Here is an 18,674-nt window from a genome sequence, read left to right as displayed (position 1 = left end):
AAAAACTCACATATAAATATGTAACATTAAAAGTAAGAACAGGTATACTTCCACATTTGATTCAATATACAAATCACTTAATGAACCAACTAAATAAAATTCATTGTTCCTGTTTTTTGTTTTGTAGATAGTTATTCAACATGTTTTATGATAAAATATAACATGAAACATTTTTATCTGAGAGTTTTATGTTCTTCCCTTATAAAAATTGTTCTACTTTTTAAAAAAGTAAGTAAATGAAAATTCACAAAAAATACTTACTAAAAACTGTGAAGTCCCTGTCAGTGGACATATTACAACAGAAAGTGCATAACCATCTATTAGAGAAGCTATTCAGATAGTTGCTACATTGAATAAGAGGTTGGTCTTGAGGGTCTCTTAGAATGCTTACAACTCAATGTATTTGAGAAGAAAACAGGTGTCACAGAGTTAAGAATTTTTTTTAAAAGAATGGTGTATGTTGAGTCGTACACTTCTATTAATAAAAGTCCCAGTTTATTGAGCACATACTATTTTTCACTTGCTAAGTAGATTTAAATTACTCTGTGATGATCATCATAAAATAAATAGCAAGTTTACATTTTCCCCCAAATTATATTAAATCTAAGCTGACTTCCAAAATTGCCTGAATTCCAATATCAGCCAATTTCCATTGGTAATCTCTCTTTTCTTTCTTGTGCAGTGCATGAATATGAACAGAGTCTGGGTTTTTAAATCCACATTTGACGGTTGGAACTATTATTTTCCCTGGGCCCATGTGGGCATTTAATGGTCGCCATGTCTCTTGGTGCACCTCTACCTGAAGGATAGATATGTCTGAGGGCCTTCACTGAGATGCCGAGACTAGATAGTGTGGTTTTCATTTTCACCCCAAACTTGTGCCTGCTACCTTAAGAACATGGCTTTTGGTCTGGTTCAGAGCTCCTCTGTTTACATTATCAAATTCCACTATATCCAACACACCTGAAACCTCTATTCTTTCACCTTTGATTACCCAAGTGAACATTCCATCACCATAGACATAAAGGCCTGTTAGGGTTTGACGTCTTAGCTTTTTAAAAACAACTTTTAAAAAATACCCTTGAAGATTAAGGAAAACCTAAAACTTGGGGATGGAGGCCTGAATACCCTCCTGTATACTGGAGGGAAGAGGAAAAAAAAGGTGGTTTACACAGTCTATTTTGTTTCTGCTAAATCTATAGTAGCAAGAAATAATTTCTTAACAGATTATCCCACTGAATGAACTTCCTAAGAAAATTTGTTATACTTCACAGATACTGAATTAGATACTTACAACAATATTACAACATAAAAGTTTGCCCCATTTCATAGATGCAGAAGCTGAGGCTTAATAAAGAGAAGCAACAGTTCAAAGTCCACACAGCTAAATAGGCAGGGCAACCATAATTTAAGATCTAGTCTATCTGATTGGAAAGCTTGTATACATAGTCACGAGAGCATATGCCCTCTATAGTGTCAGTATCCTAGTCAGAAACAATTTGCCCAGAATATCCTAAACATCTGTCTAGGAGGTTTGTAAATTTTTTCCCTTATGTGAACATAAAGTAGTGAACACATTTAAAATAATATATCATGATTTATATCATAGTCAACTCCAAGTTCAGTTCATTCATAAATATTAGTGAATGAGTGACTTGTCAGAAGTGTCTTGATATTTTACTCTATTTACAGGGTAGCAAGTTACCTTGCAATAGTTTCCTGGGTGTTTGCAGAAGACAGAGAGTACAACCTAAAATGGTCCTACTTTCATGAATGCACACACGGTGGATTTTCTTTACAAGACAGAAACTCTGAACTGAATTAACCTACATCTTTTATAATGGGCAATAGGACTTTACTGTCCTTCACAGATGAAGATGGTTTCTCTATCTTCCAAAGATGTTCACTGTCCAAAAGTCTTTGACATGATTAGTTAGAATGATAGATCAGTTAGTGTCTTGCTTATAAGAAGCACAGAGACATAAGAGCTCCATGGAGAATGACCTCCCAATGTTACCACCTAGAATGAATAAATTGAAAAAATAATTTTAAATAAGTATTCAATTTGGTGTGAAATCTTAGTTTTCTGAATTGAAATAACTGGTTGCTTTGGAGTTGTGTGGACACTGCCTAATTATTGTCTGTCTGGTAAAGCATACACTTGTTTGAGCAAAAATTCACAATTGTAGATCCCTGCAAATATCCTGTAAGTAAAGTAAGTGATGAGGTTTGGGTGCGTGGCGAGTTGCCTTAGTCGTGTCCGACTCTTTGTGACCCTATGGACTGTAGCCCGCCAGGCTCCGCTGTCTATGAGATTCTCCAGGAAAGAATACTTAGTGGGCTGCCATGCCCTCCTCAAGGGGATCTTCTCAACTCAGGAATCAAACCTTCATCTCTTCATTTCCTGCACTGGCAGGCGGTTCTTTACCACTAGTGCCATCTAGGAGGCCCTGAGGTTTGGATGTAAGGCAGCTATTAAATGGGCTCAATGTTGGAGGCACAAGCCTAATAGCTGAGGATTGTGGTGAAATGGACTCATACATTCCATTTAAAGGCAGCAGTGACTTAGGTTGATTAGCTGTTTCCAGATTTTCCAGTTATTTATGAGAAGTCAGAACCAGTGTGTATATAAAACATTGATTTTTCAAAGTGGGCAACTTTAAAATAATTTCAATGACCTCAGCAAAAATAGTAACAAAAATAGTATAAACATAATTTTATATATAAAATAAATGTATACATACATTATATGTAGATATGTTTTATACGATATATATTTCATACAAAATGTGTACAGATTAGATTTACCCTGTAAATTCCTGTAGTTTTCATCCTCTGATTTAGCATTTAACTAAGGGCTTCCCTTGTGGTTCAGCTGGTAAGGAATCTGCCTGCAGTGCGGGAGACCTGGGTTCGATCGCTGGGTTGGGAAGATCCCCTGGGGAAGGGAAAGGCTACCCACTCCAGTATTCTGGCCTGGAGAAGTCTATGGACTGTAGTCAATGGGGTCGCAGAGTCGGACACGACTGAGCGATTTTCACTTACCTTCACAAGAGGAGAAACAGAAGAAGGGAACACAGTTCCTGGGTCTCCTAGGTCTTAGAACATTCATATGATTTAATGGGATGACAAATAATTCAGGTAGATTGAATGTTCCTAGAGATAAGAATTTTAATTCCTACTATTCATTAATTTTCATTCTTTTTGAGCAACACTATAAAAAGGACCCGTATATACATTTTTCCTGTAGTGTTTGAATAACTATAGCTTAAAAAAATACTGAATGCTGCAACACTTCTTAAAAAAATAAAGATCATCTTTTGTTGCCATGCTATTTTTTCCTCCATTTTTTTTGACATCCATCAGCTACATATGTTTCTCACAGTGGTCTGTATTTGAGAAGTCAAATTCAAACCACTGGTTAAAAATGACAAGGCATCTAAAAGAATGGATCAGTTTTGACTTAACCAAGTGATTTCACTGAGCTGTCAGGATTAGCCTTCTTCCACTGCAATTTAAATAGTACCCGAGAGAGAAACCATGTTATTTTAGGAAGAAGAAAGATGATGTTCATAATGGAGAATGTGATGGAGGTAAGGTCTTATGTGTATAAAGATTTTTTTAAGGAGAACTCACATTGTTAAAAGCCTCATATTAAAAAAAAACACCTCATATTGCTTTTATGTTGTTTATATATATATGTATTTTATATATATAAAGTGCATACAGTATAAACTATGTATTTGATTATAATTTTGTATAATTTAATATTGCATATTAAATTTTATATAGAAGAATATTTAAAAATGTACAGAGTGATCCTAAGAAAAGTATCTTCATAAATGAGAAAGAGTTATGGTTGCAATTTGAAAGCGTGGAATTTTCTATCAAAGACATGCATATTGGAAAAATAAGGAGGAAAACAAAAGTCAGAAATTTTACTGAGACTTGAATTCTTGTTCCAATTTTGTTTCCGGTTTGCTATCAGGCTGTGGGAAAGGCATTTCAATTGTTTAGATATCAACATGTACAATGAACCTACTCAGGTTGAACTGTCAATTTGCTTGACAGTTGGGTAGTTGAAATTCCCTATTACTTTTATGTTGATGCCTCTCAGAATGCAGAGTGAAAACAGTTGGTTCTTGGGCATCTACCAAGATGAACTGGAAAGAAACTGTAGAGATTTCAGGGAATTGTCTGCTGCATGGGATATAATTGTTTCAAGGATATATCTTATTTGATCCATTAAAGTGTTCAATTTTTAAAAATTATTTGATAAGATTTTTAAATTAGTAGATTTCATATGAAAAACAAAATTTCTGGGTTCTTTTTTAAAAAATTGGAAAAATTGTGTCCATATTTCTGTCTGCTAAGCATTCAGTTCAGTTCAGTACAGTCGCTCAGTCATGTCCGACTCTTTGCAACCCCATGAACCACAGCACTCCAGGTCTCCCTGTCCATCACCAACTCCTGGAGTCCACCCAAACCCATGTCCACTGAGTTGGTGACACCATCCAACCATCTCATCCTCTTTTGTCCCCTTCTCCTCCTGCCCTCAATCTTTCCCAGCATCAGTGTCTTTTCAAATGAGTCAGCTCTTCACATCAGGTGGCCAAAGTATTGGAGTTTCAGCTTCAACATCAGTCCTTCCAATGAATATTCAGGACTGATCTCCTTTAGGATGGACTGGTTGGATCTTCTTGTAGTCCAAGGGACTCTCAAGAGTCTTCTCCAACACCACAGTTCAAAACCATCAATTCTTTGGCACTCAGCTTTCTTTATGGTCCAACTCTCACATCCATACATGACCACTGGAAAAACCATAGCTTTGGCTAGACGGACCTTTTTTGACAAAGTAATATCTCTGCTTTTTAATATGCTGTCTAGGTTGGTCATAAATTTCCTTCCAAGGAGTAAGCGTCTTTTAATTTCATGACTTTAATCAACATCTGCAGTGATTTTGGGGCCCAGAAAAACAAAGTCAGCCACTGTTTCACCATCTATTTGCCGTGAAGTGATGGGACCGGATGCCATGATCTTCGTTTTTGAATGCTAACCATTGGTGCAGGCCAAATATCAGCTGGGTCCCTTAAAGGGGAGAGTGCTCACACATTCTGAAATCATGAATTTTAAGGACCCCTGGTATAGACATGGTAAAAAATGGTACTTTGCGAAGCAAATATAAGGACATCAGACAAAATAGTGAGCAAAAGAAGAGACAGAAAATGTAGACTAGTGGGAAACCTATTAATAAATATTCATTGAATAGGCTTAATAGAGTCATAGACAAGGTGGCATGAAAGTCACTAAAAGGAAATATGGTATAATTTCAAAGGTGACAGTGATCCTCAGCACTCATTAATTTAACAGATGAGGAAACTGAAGCACTGATAGTGTAAGAGAGATGACTCATCAAAATCGTACAAAGACAAAGACAGAATTGGAGTGTGTTTTTGTTGACTTCTGATTCAATTACTTTTGCACCACTACTTTTTTTCTCTGTTTCAAGTCTCCTTCTAAAAGAAGCTCACATGTCCACTGAGCCTACACACCACAGTGACTTCTGGGTAGCTCTGTGTGTCAAAAAATATCTATATGTCCTTTTAAGTTGAGGTCTAGAAGAAGTAAGCATTCAGAATGAAGTGCCTGGCATAGAAGTGACACCCTAGAGACTGTTTTTTTGGAAGAAGGAACCATTAGGTCCAACATTTTATTTTAAACTGGATGGCCCTCTTCTGACATGTGAGAAATGCAGACAAGCTTCTTTATGTCCCATTTGAAAGATATGTATAACGGTTGGGGATGGATGGAGAAAGAAGATTTCTGTGTGACCGTAAGGAAAGCCACAATTCATCACATGAAACAATTTCCCTTAATAGGAAGAGATTTTAAATTATGGGTCAAATATTGGCTAAAGATTAGGAGACACATTTCTCATTAGTTATACAAACTATTAACACCGGCTTCCTTCCTTCATTATCCATTCTCTGTTTTGGAGTTCAATCAGGAGGGTAGGCTGTATGTAATGTTCTACAAAATCTAATAATATTAAAGACTACTTAATCATGCATAATACAGGTTCTGTTGGAAGAAAATAACTTATGCTACTGAATCCAAGAACTTTTATCTATATTGTTAATGGTAGCTTGAAATGATAATGCCCTAAAACCACCTGCTGTTGTACCAAGTTATTACATTTAGGAATAACATGGTTGACATAAGTTTCATTGAAAATAGAGAACTTCCATTTTTAAACAAGTGTAATGACATGAGGTAAGCAATTTTAAGAGATTTATTTAAATAAACCCAAATTGTAGGGTAAGAATTAAACATATTTAATTTTTTAAAAAAGCCAAAATTTAAGGATGGTTCAATCTGTTATCAGAGATGAGCTAATTTCTGTCTGTATCAGGGGCTGAGTGGCTTTCTCTCTGACTTAAAGAAGTAGTATGCAGATATGGGAAGAGAAAGTATACATGTTTCTTTTAGTGTATGCTTCACAGAAACAATAACCATGGCTTAATTTTCACGGTTGAAATGGTCTGTTACTTTGTACAAAAGAAATAGTTTCTACCTTGCACATTTTGTCTGAAAATGTTGAATGTATGGAAGAGAACATACTTCATTTATAATTGCAGAGAGCATCTTGCACAATATTTTTTCTTGTAATTTTATAAGTCATCATCATCATCATGATAAAAAGTTAGTAAGGTTCATTATTGTTATTGCAGCCAATTATTAGTCTCATTGCCATTTCTAAGAAAACAGTTAAAATATGTATTAGTGCAGTAGTTCTTTCATTCAGTGGCTGTTGGCTTTGCCAATCTAATCCCAAAGATTAAAAAAAATATATTTGTTTTCTCTTACAATTGCTGTCTTTCTTATGGATGTTTTTAGGTTTTTAGTGGGACTCTTTATGGAGCTGGAAGATTGAGATATTTTCTTTAATTTCATTCAATAAAAATTAGACTAAAAATACAATTTTAGAATCTATTTTATAATAGTTGGATATTCACAGAGGTAAGGCACTGAAAATATTGGTAAAATGGTATTAGGATATTGCTAGAGTAGATACACCTAGTGTATATTTTATTAGCATTGATGAATATTGGATCCAAAGTGTCTTAGCATATTTCTGATGAAACTACATGCTCATATATATATGTATATGCGTATATATATACATACATACATATATATGCATATATGTTTGTGTGTGTGGTTGATTTATTTATTTTAAAATTTTAATTGGAGGATAATTACTTTACAATGTTGTGTTGGTTTCTGTCATACAAGGCAAATCAGCCATAAGTATACATATTGGAGAAGGGAATGGCAGCCCATTCCAGTATTCTTGCCTGGAGAATCCCCATGGACAGAAGAGTGTGGTGGACTGCAGTTCACAGGGTTGTAAAGAGTGGGAAACGACTTAGCATGCGTGCATATGTGTATATTCGCTCCTCTTCCTCCATCCTACCTGTCTAGGTCATCACAGAGTGCTTGCTGGGCTGAGCTCCCTGTGTTATGTTGCAACTTCCCACTAGCTATCTGTTTTACATAGTGTATAATGTATATTGTACACAGTATTGTGTTGTGATAGTGTATATATGTATCAGTGCTTCTCTCCTGATTCGTCCCACCCTCACCTTCCCCCTTCCACCCATCAAATTAAGGGATGATTTATTATATGAAATCAGTCCTAAAATGATGCCTAGTTTTACGATCAGAAATTCACTTGAAGTTTGTTGTGTTTTGATCTTTGTAATTTAGTTAAAAGATCTTACTGCACCTTCTCTTTGGTCTTTACCAAAAATTAAATTCTGCAATGATCCAGAATTCTTCTACATATGTTATAAAAATAAAAAATATAAAGTTCTGGGTTGAGTTCAAGACGATTTGATTACATTTGGTTGAATTTTATTTTTCAAGGTGTTTTGTTATGAGTTGCTTACTTGTATTAAACTTTACTTTAGATTAATTTATTTTGGTTTTCTATTATAAGGGTTTTCCTCTCCTGTCTTTTGACCTTTGAAATTTGAACCTATTTTGTGGCAACCACATTTATTTTATATTGTCTTCATTATGGAGCTCTTCTTCTGGAGATTTTATGTCTTCTGTTTGTTATTGCAGTTATTTTATGTTCATACTGGTTTTCAGTCTTCTTTTACAAATTTATATATGCTTGCCTTTGAAATTTTTTCAGGTGTTTCACAGAGTTCCTATGTGTTGCTTTATCTTTGAGCAATACTACATAGGAAATATAATTTTCCTTCAAAGATATAATAGATATGAAAGCTAATTGTGATTTTAAATACTCATTAGCTGCTTAGACTGAGCCTGTCATTTCTGTAGAGATATTCAGTGAATATATCTTTCTTAATTTCTGCTAAAATATAAATCATAAAATATGCTCGCTTTTCATCTTTGTCAGATTCATCTTTAATCCAGTGGTTTTTCTCACAAGAAAAATAACACAACAAAGAAAGTCAAAGCAGAGGAAGAAGAGAGCAATGAATTATAAGGGAGAATTAGAAATACTGACTATTGAAAAGCCAAGCATATAAAATGAAGCTAAGAAACGATGAGAAATAAAATACAGAAGAAACGGATAAAAATTTCCACAATTTTGATGAAAACACAGAGAGGAATGAAACAGATGCATTACTCCTCTTAGCTCCTTTGTGGCTGTGCACAGCCTTCTGCATAGACATGTAGCCACTGATCATAATTAGTTGAAGACTTTATTCCCAACTTCCCATCTTTCAAATGCAAATTAATGATTTCTCTGACAAAAATAAAAGTCCTTGACACTCTCTTGAAGAAGGACTCAAGTAAAATGAATAATCAGTAGAGATGAAGAGCCTAAAGTTCTCAAGGAAGGATTCACAGATCCTGCTTTTCTGAAAAAGCAGGAGGTACTGTTGGAAGGTACCACTTATTTCAAAAGGACCATTTTATTATGGGCAGGTCAAATTGTAATATACAGTCAAAATCTAGTCAAACAGAATGCCTGTGTCAGGATGGAGTGCTTCTGGAATATTTAACTATATATGGCTTTACCCCAAACATTTCATAGTTTCATATTTATAGATATTCAAAAGAAAGTAAATACTAAAATATTACATTGGCACAGTTAATATTTCCATTATTTCTTTCTGATAGCAGCATGTGCTGTTTTTTTTTTAAAACAGACAAAACCCTGATTTAATTGCTTTTCTAGGCAGGTAATTATCTTCCCAGTCTTGTCTAACTTGAGCTTGATGTTAATTTGATTGAAATACTTGCAAGTTTTTTCTACCCCTCCCACACAATTTTTCTCTTTTCATCGCATCTGTGGCAGATTAAGTTTCTATGATTTATCTTTGTTTACTTTCTCTTTCTATATGTGAAGTTCTTTTTTCACAAATGTTTCAAGCAAAGACAGGGTAACTTCAAAACGTTGAGAGGTTTCCTTCTGGTAAAACGAGCAGACATACTTGGGAATGACTGACAGGATTTCTCGAGCTTATTCCAAATGGTCTAAAAACAGATGCAGAAACCAAATACGTCCACAGACCTTACTCTTTTAAATGCAAAATTACTTTTACTGTGTCAGAAATAGCTCCTTTAGGTATTTATGCACATCTGGCTCTTAAGAAAAATAGTAATGAAAATGAAAATATATTCAATCATTCAAAGAGCCACCAATTGGTAAGTACCTATGATATGCCAGGAGCTGTGAAAGACATATTATGCATATTATTTTATTGAATTCCTGTGGAGTCCCATTAAATGGCTGTTATTCAATTTTTTAAATGTGTTAAAGAAAACGTAGAAAGGAGTTAATGTTACTTACCCAAGATCACATAGGCAAAAATCTATATATTTTTAAAACACATTTTTATATACATATATATTTAAAGCATTATGATTGCAAAACCTATGCTAATTAAGCTGAAATAAGATCAATTATTTTTAAAGAAATAATCTCAGACAGGAAAGAATCTGCCTGCAATGCAGGAGCCCTGGGTTCAGTCCCTGGGTTGGGTAGATCCCATGGAGAAGGAAATGGCTGCTTGCTCCAGTATTCTTGCCTGGAGAATTCCATGGACAGAGGAGTCTGATGGGCTACAGTCCATGGGGTTGCAAAGAGTTGGACATGACTGAGCACTTCACTTCATGCTAATTCAGCTGAAATAAGATCAATTATTTTTAGAGAAACAGCCTTACACAGTAAATACTAATGGAGGAACTTCACCTATCCACAAAAATGTATATATCTTAAAAGGCTGAAAAGGTTTGAATATGATGGCTATATAGTTGTTTTGGTTATCTTTGGCTATGTACCAAACAACCTAAAACTTAGTATGTCGACTGCTGCTGCTGCTGCTGCTAAGTCGCTTCAGTCGTGTCCGACTCTGTGTGACCCCACAGATGGCAGCCCACCAGGCTCCCCCGTCCCTGGGATTCTCCAGGCAAGAACACTGGAGTGGGTTGCCATTTCCTTCTCCAATGCATGAAAGTGAAAAGTGAAAGTGAAGTCCCTCGGTCGTGTCCAACTCCTGAAGTGAAGTGAAGTCGCTCAGTCATATCCAGCTCTTTGTGACCCCGCGGACTGTAGTCCACCAGGCTCCTCCATCCATGGGATTCACCAGGCAAGAATACTGGAGTGGGTTGCCATTTCACTCTCGAGGGGATCTTTCCAACCCAGGGATCGAACCCAGGTCTCCAATATTCCAGGCACATGCTTTAGCCTCTGAGCCACCAGGGAAGCCCTACTACTACTAAGTCGCTTCAGTTGTGTCTGACTCTGTGTGACCCCAAAGACGGCATCCCACCAGGCTCCCCTGTCCCTGGGATTCTCAAGGGAAGAATGCTGGAGTGGGTTGCCATTTCCTTCTCCAATGTATGAAAGTGAGAAGCGAAAGAGTATGTCTTAAAACTGTTGATTATGCCCACAAGTTTGTAGATCAGTAGATTAGGCAGAGGACAGTGTGATGACTTGTCTTTCCTCCATGATAACTTGGGTTTCTGCTGGGGTGCCTCCATTGTGGCCATATGCCTAATGCATTAGTTGTAGTTGTTGTAGTTGCTCAGTCATGTCCGACTCTTTGCAGCCCCACAGACTGTAGCCTACCAGGCTCCTCTGTCCATGGGATTTTCCAGGCAATAGTACTGGAGTGGATTGCCATTTCCTTCTCCAGGGGACCTTCCCAACTCAGGGCTTGAACCTGGGTCTCCCGCATTGTAGACAGATGCTTTACGGTCTGAGCCACCAGGGAAGTCATACTAGCCATTTATTTGATCCCTTAGTTTTCCATACCATGTCTCATGGACCTAGAATGTCCACTGTAGCTTCTCCATTTAAATGTCAGATGGGGGTGAAATGGTTAAAATTCATCAGTCATCTTTCCCTTCCCTTGAGTGCCTTTCTAGATAGCAAGTGTGGACTTCCTCAAAGCAAGACTTTCTCAGAGAAATTGAACTCACATGGCAGCTGTCTTATCCCAGAGCAGTGTTCTAAGATGCAAGGCAGAAGATGAAGGTCTCTAATAAACCAGTCTTGAAAGTCTCAGAATGTAATTTCCAGATGCAAGCTGTTGACCAAGGGTGGGTGAGCTTTCTGTGACTTGATTAGCTGTGTAGATGATGGTTCAGTTCAGTTCAGTTCAGTCGTGTCCGACTCTGCGACCCCATGAATCGCAGCACGCCAGGCCTCCCTGTCCATCACCAACTCCCAGAGTTCACTCAGACTCACGTCCATCGTGTCCGTGATGCCATCCAGCCATCTCATCCTCTGCCGTCCCCTTCTCCTCCTGCCCCCAATCCCTCCCAGCATCAAAGTCTTTTCCAATGAGTCAACTCTTCTCATGAGGTGGCCAAAGTACTGGAGTTTCAGCTTCAGCATCATTCCTTCCAAAGAAATCCCAGGGTTGATCTCCTTCAGAATAGACTGGTTGGATCTCCTGGCAGTCCAAGGGACTCTCAAGAGTCTTCTCCAACACCACAGTTCAAAAGCATCAATTCTTTGGCACTCAGCCTTCTTCACAGTCCAACTCTCACATCCGTACATAACCACAGGAAAAACCATAGCCTTGACTAGACGGCCCTTCGTCAGCAAAGTAATGTCTCTGCTTTTGAATATGCTATCTAGGTTGGTCATAACTTTTCTTCCAAGGAGTAAGCATCTTTTAATTTCATGGCTACAATCACCATCTGCAGTGATTTTGGAGCCCCAAAAAATAAAGTCTGACAATGTTTCTACTGTTTCCCCATCTATTTCCCATGAAGTGATGGGACCGGATACCATGATCTTCATTATCTGAATGTTGAGCTTTAAGCCAACTTTTTCACTCTCCTCTTTCACTTGCATCAAGAGGCTTTTGAGTTCCTCTTCACTTTCTGCCATAAGGGTGGTGTCATCTGCATATCTGAGGTTATTGATATTTCTCCTGACAATCTTGATTCCAGCTTGTGTTTCTTCCAGTCCAGTGTTTCTCATGATGTACTCTGCATAGAAGTTAAATAAGCAGGGTGACAATATACAGCCTTGACGTACTCCTTTTCCTCTTTGGAACCAGTCTGTTGTTCCATGTCCAGTTTTAACTGTTGCTTCCTGACCTGCATACAGATTTCTCAAGAGGCAGGTCAGGTGGTCTGGTATTCACATCTCTTTCAGAATTGTCCACAGTTTATTGTGATCCACACAGTCAAAGGCTTTGGCATAGTCAATAAAGCAGAAATAGATGTTTTTCGGGAACTCTCTTGCTTTTTCGATGATCCAGCGAATGTTGGCAATTTGATCTCTGGTTCCTCTGCCTTTTCTAAAACCAGCTTGAACATCAGGGAGTTCACGGTTCACGTATTGCTGAAGTCTGGCTTGGAGAATTTTGAGCATTACTTTACTACCATGTGAGATGAGTGCAATTGTGTGATAGTTTGAACATGCTTTGGGATTGGAATGAAAACTGACCTTTTCCAGGCTTGTGGCCACTGCTCAGTTTTCCAACAGTGCTAAAGATGGCCCCAGGGAGAATCTTGAGTTGGGACGCCCAGGTGGGCGACAGAGAAAAACAGGAGCTCCCCGGTCAGAGATTTGTATGATAGATGAGGGCACCTATATCCTCCTTCAAAGATTGCCAGCAGGTTAGCCAGAGAAGCAGTGACAACCAGCCTAACACCAGATCACACTTTTGTCTAGTTAGGAAATGGGATGTTGCTTGTGTCCCCTTTTCTACCCTAACATTCCCTATAGGGCATGTTGAATGAGCCAGCATCCTCGCTGTAGAAGTGCAAACCATGCCTCGCCCCTCCCCTACAGCTTCAGGAACACACGTCAAAAATTGGTGCATGGTTTACATAGAACCATTTTAAATTAAAAGTTCTACCGATTGAGTATATATTATACTGGGTTGGCCAAAAAGTTTGTTTGTTTTTTCATAACATAGGAAACTTGAAAAATCTTTTTGGCCAACCCAATAGATGGCAACCCACTCCAGTGTTCTTGCCTGGAGAATCCCAGGGACGGGGGAGCCTGTTGGGCTGCCTTCTATGGGGTCCCACAGAGTCGGACACAACTAAAGTGACTTAGCAGCTGCAGCAGCAGCAGCAATATATATATTTATAATACTAATTTATATGTATTATATATTACTATAATATGTTATTTACCATATATAGCAATTAGTCTATATTATATCATTATATAAGACAGTATATGTGTACATATATATACTGTATATACACTATTGCAGTAGTGTACATGCATAATGAATATATGTTTTATTTGTTAATATAGCTTGTAAAGTACAAATATATTTTTAAAAGTCACCACTCTGATTTTTCAATTCACATAACTCAACAAGACCAGATAAGAGAATTTAGCTTCTTCTGTAGTTATGAGTCTAGGTTAAGGAAATGGTATAACCTCTGGAACTGTTGCTGACTTTTTGGGCAGCTTTTGTTTTGCAGAGTGTTGGGGAAGAGGAGTTTATGGAGAAAGAGCTATTTCATAGAAAAAATCAGGTTGTATGAGCAGACACAGGCTATATGAGTGGAGGAAGGAAGATATTAAATTGACTAATTTCTGGTTCCTGGTTCAAAGCCTTCATGAGAATCAGCCTTATTTCTTGATTTCCATTAGATAATCATATATCTTTAAATGCAGTCCATCTTTTTCCTCAGCTACATGACTGCAACAACAATTAGAAACACCTTGAATAAAACCTCAGGATGTCTACTAGAAGTTTCTTTATTTAAAAAAATATTTATTTTAATTGGAGGCTAATTTACACTATTGTAGTGGTTTTGCCATACATTGACATGAATCTGCCGCGGGTGTACATGTGTCCCCCATCCTGAACCCCCCCCCCACCTCCCTCCCCATCCCATCCCTCAGGGGTGTCCCAGTGCTCTGGCTTTGGGTGCCCTGTTTCATGCATCGAACTTGGACTGGTGACCTGTTTCACATATGGCAATATACATGTTTCAATGCTATTCTCTCAATCATCCCACCCTCGCCTTCTCCCGCAGAGTCCAAAAGTCCCTTCTTTATATCTGTGTCTCTTTTGCTGTCTTGCATATAGGGTCATCATTACCATCTTTCTAAATGCCATATATATGTGTTAATACACTGTACTGGTGTTTTTCTTTCTAACTTACTTCACTCCATATAATAGCTGCAGTTTCATCTGATAGACATCTCTCTAAAGATGTATTTAGTTTGAGACCAAGTGAAAGTGAAAGTCAGTTAGTTGTGTCCAACTCTTTGTGATCCCATGAACTGTAGCCTGCCAGGCTCCTCTTTTCATAGAATTCTCCATGCAAAAATGCTGAAGTGGGTAGCCATTCCCTTCTCCAAGGGATCTTCCTGACTCAGGGACCAACCTCTGCTTGAAAGTAACTTCTCTGAAAGAGATATGCTATGACCAAACAATTGCTACATCTAAGATTATATAATATCTATAGAAATGGAAAATGTCATTTTTCATTCCTAGAAATGAAACCTATCAGAATTTGTTTTCAGTTTTTTTTTCTTCCTCTTTGAGACTCTGTGAGTCAAATGTACCAAAATCTATTGAAAAGAAATATTTAATATAATTGTGCTAGCCAGTCAAAGAGCTGAAAAAAATGAAATGTATCACTGATGTAAGGAAATCAACCTCCCAAATCTAAGCTGTTTTCCTTGTTTCTTCCCATTTGTTCCTATTTACCATTACCTGTCGACTTCCATGGGTAGTGCTGGTATTTATCTCTTGATGGGGTTACTTGATTTTTAAGCCCAAAGACTGGAACAAACCATTTTTCACTAAAAAGTATCATTTGTTTTCATTTGGGCTCTTGGGTTCTTACTAGGTGAATGCTTATTACATTGAAATAATAAATAGGCTTGAGGAACCAGCATATTGCAAAGCACTTTTTTGGTGTTCTTGAGATGAAAATATTCATAAGAGCATGCAACCCCTGGATTTGATTTTCCCTACTGCTGTTCTTGAGTGACCTTGGGCAATTATCTCTCAGCTTGCCGTGATGTGATTGTGTGTCAGTTGCATTCAGAAACAGCTAGAAGCTTCTGAGATCCTTAGATTGAAGTTGTTAACTTTAAGTAACAAAGTTTTAATTGGGCCTCCATTTAGTGACAATTAGGATATTTGTACTGTTGACCATTTGGGATATAAAAAGGGCATATTCCTATATATTCAACTGGCTTGAATTATCTTTTAGGATAGAAGCCTGATTCCAAATGAATATTGCATGCTCTTTAAAATATTAAATATAGCCCCATTCATGTCCAATAACTAAGATATGAAAATAAGAGATTTCTTAAAATAGCCAGTAATTTAAAATAAGTGAACAATAAATTGGTGAATTCACTTTGATTGGCAGGTATTTGATGGACAAATCATCGATTAAAATTTGGGCATCTCAGAGACTTGAAATTATCTATGTTTTACCTTCAAATTGCCACCTGAAGACTGGGCCTACAAATTGCAAAGATTACAAATGTTTTGAAGTCTTCTGAGAAAGTTGCTACATAATTACAGTTTATTATCTTGCTGTCCTTACCCCATTTAGGTTTTTATTCTAAATAATATAGTTAGTGAAAATAGAAAAATGAATTCATATTTGAGGCCTCTATCTCTCTATATATCTACCTACCTATCTTCCTCATGTTTAGTTAGTACTCCATTCATGTTGAATGGATGTAGATGATAAAAGTAGGCAGTATAAGACAGGAAGTAGCGAATATCGTAAATTTATTAAAATAATGGGAGATTACAGTTCTATAGCTGGTGATCGTATCATGCTAGAACAAAAAGACACAATTTCTTCTTTCAGTTGCATGGTTAGGTAAGAGGCAAGTCCCTCCAAATCGTTTGTGTCTTTCTCTCTCTTCTATTGGTTTTTAATTTCATCCATAATTTATATTCTTAAGATTCTTAAATTTTAGTTCTCTGTAAAAGAATGAAAGAAGTCTTTGGAAAATCTATGTGTTTATCATAATTCCTAAGATGAACGTGAATGGGAATTAGCTCATCCCATAATGATGGATCTATTATGACACAGATAGAAAGATTGTGATGTTTATAGAAAGATTAAAAGAGACTGAGAGAGTGAAGCTACTATCCTGAAATTTATGTTCAGCTATTTGTATTCCACCTGAGTATCTTTCAGAAAAAAAAGTCAAATACCCTCCAGTGTTTTGGCATCTTAAAGTCTTTTGCAAGTAACTTGATTACTGTTCAATATATTGGCATATATTTAATTTACTTATGCCTTTTAAAATTGTCATTTTTTAGAAGTGAAAAATCATACATATTAATATTTAATAACCAATGTTATTTGTATATAAGGCCTCATTATAGGTGGGCATTCAGTTAAATATAGGTTTTGTCATGTTATTTTTAAAAATTCTGTGTTTAATTTTTTATTAGCAATTTAATCTCTTAATTCAAACCTGTGATATTCAAATTTTTTTTAAACTTGAAGCTCGGGAGAAGGTTTTATTTGAAAATTTGGCTTTCTTCCTTTTATGCTTCTAATTGCTTCACTTGGAATTCTGTTTACACACAAAAAATGTAAGGGGACTATGAATTAAAAAAATTGTGAAACCTTGCACAACAGTGTTTCAAGAAGATTTAAAAGAAAAAAAAAAAGAGTTTCCTCTTCTGATTTGCAAGGTGAGTAAAAAAGCAAGAACTGTAAAGTATATGCAGCCTAAAATTCTGGGTCAGTTTTATGACAAAAAAAATGGTGACAAAAAAATTGTCAGATGCTAGTAAAATTTCTCAAAGGATGATCTTTGAAACGCTTGCTGCAAAATACTTTGAGAAAAAAGATAATGTAGTCATGTAAATTCAGGAAATGCTGATAATATCTCCCTTTTCTGGAGATTCACAAATCCTTAATCATATTAAATTTCTGAATAGTTTACTGAAAAAATCATCCAATAAAAATTTATTTTCCAAGGTTTTTAAAACTAGAACTTAAAAAAATGCTATTAACATCTCACCGAATAATCCCCAAGAATCACTGTCCTGGAATACAGTTGGAAGGGACAGCATCAGAGTGCTGTCCAACTTAAAAATTATACACAGAGTAACAGAGAGAAAGAATATCTCTGTATTCATCTCTATGGAGATATAGTTTATGGATATCTACATATTCATTGTATATATAGAGAAGTGTATAGATAATGCAGAGATATTTTAACTTAGTAGGTTTTAAAGAATTTTAAACCTTTTATAATTGAGATTATTGTGTGAATAATGATAATAACACTAATAAAACTAGCAGCAGCATTTCTTCAGTGCATTGTTGCTAGATGTTCCAAAATCATTAGATCTCATCTCCATTTTCAAGGTAAAAAGCAAATCAGAGAGATTAGTACCTTGCCCAAAGCACTCACTGTTAATGGCAAAGGCAATAATAGCGAACTATTAATCTGAACTAAAACTGGCTTTAGTCCATCATCTGTGGGTTTTCATTACACCACAGTCCCTACACCTGCTGAGCTTTGGTGCCTCTTGGGTAGACTGAGAGGTAGAAAAGATTATGTACACAGTGAAGTAAAGTATGGTCAAGGAGCATTGAGAAAGAAATGGAAATTTGAATAGATAAAGAGTATGTTGCATTCATGCTCAGTAGCTTCAGTCGTGACCAACTCTTTGTGACCCTATGGACTGTGGCTTGCTAGGCTCCTCTGTCTATAGGGATTCTCCAAGCAAGAATACTAGAGTGCTTGCCGTGTCCTCCTCCAGGGGATCTTCCCAAACAAGGGATCAAAGAAATTTTTTTAGAGAAGGAATAATTTAAGTTTGTTGGAGGGGCCACTGTGACTACAAGTAGTTGGTTACGTGATTTTCTCAATGGCATTACAAGCAATTAGATGGAACACTGTGGGTATGGACATGGAGTCCTTATTCCTACCTCAAAATAGAAAAGCATTTATAAAAGCTTTGTTGCCACCTTCTCCAACCTGAAGATCAGAAAGAGAAAAAGGAGTAGAATATATTAGCTTTTTTCTCACATTTTTTAATAGTCTAAAGGAATATATTTGACTGATGTATTAGAAAACTTTGAAAAAATATATAGTATTACCTAGAATTATTGCTCTTATAATCCAAAAGTTAAATGTTAAAATATTAGAAAGATGGTAATGATGACCCTATATGCGAGACAGCAAAAGAGACACA

Source organism: Capra hircus, chromosome 7 (genome assembly GCF_001704415.2).
Source record: "Capra hircus breed San Clemente chromosome 7, ASM170441v1, whole genome shotgun sequence".
Classification (NCBI taxonomy): domain Eukaryota; kingdom Metazoa; phylum Chordata; class Mammalia; order Artiodactyla; family Bovidae; genus Capra; species Capra hircus.
The sequence above is the reverse complement of the archived record's forward strand: the minus strand, read 5'-3'. Positions refer to the sequence as shown.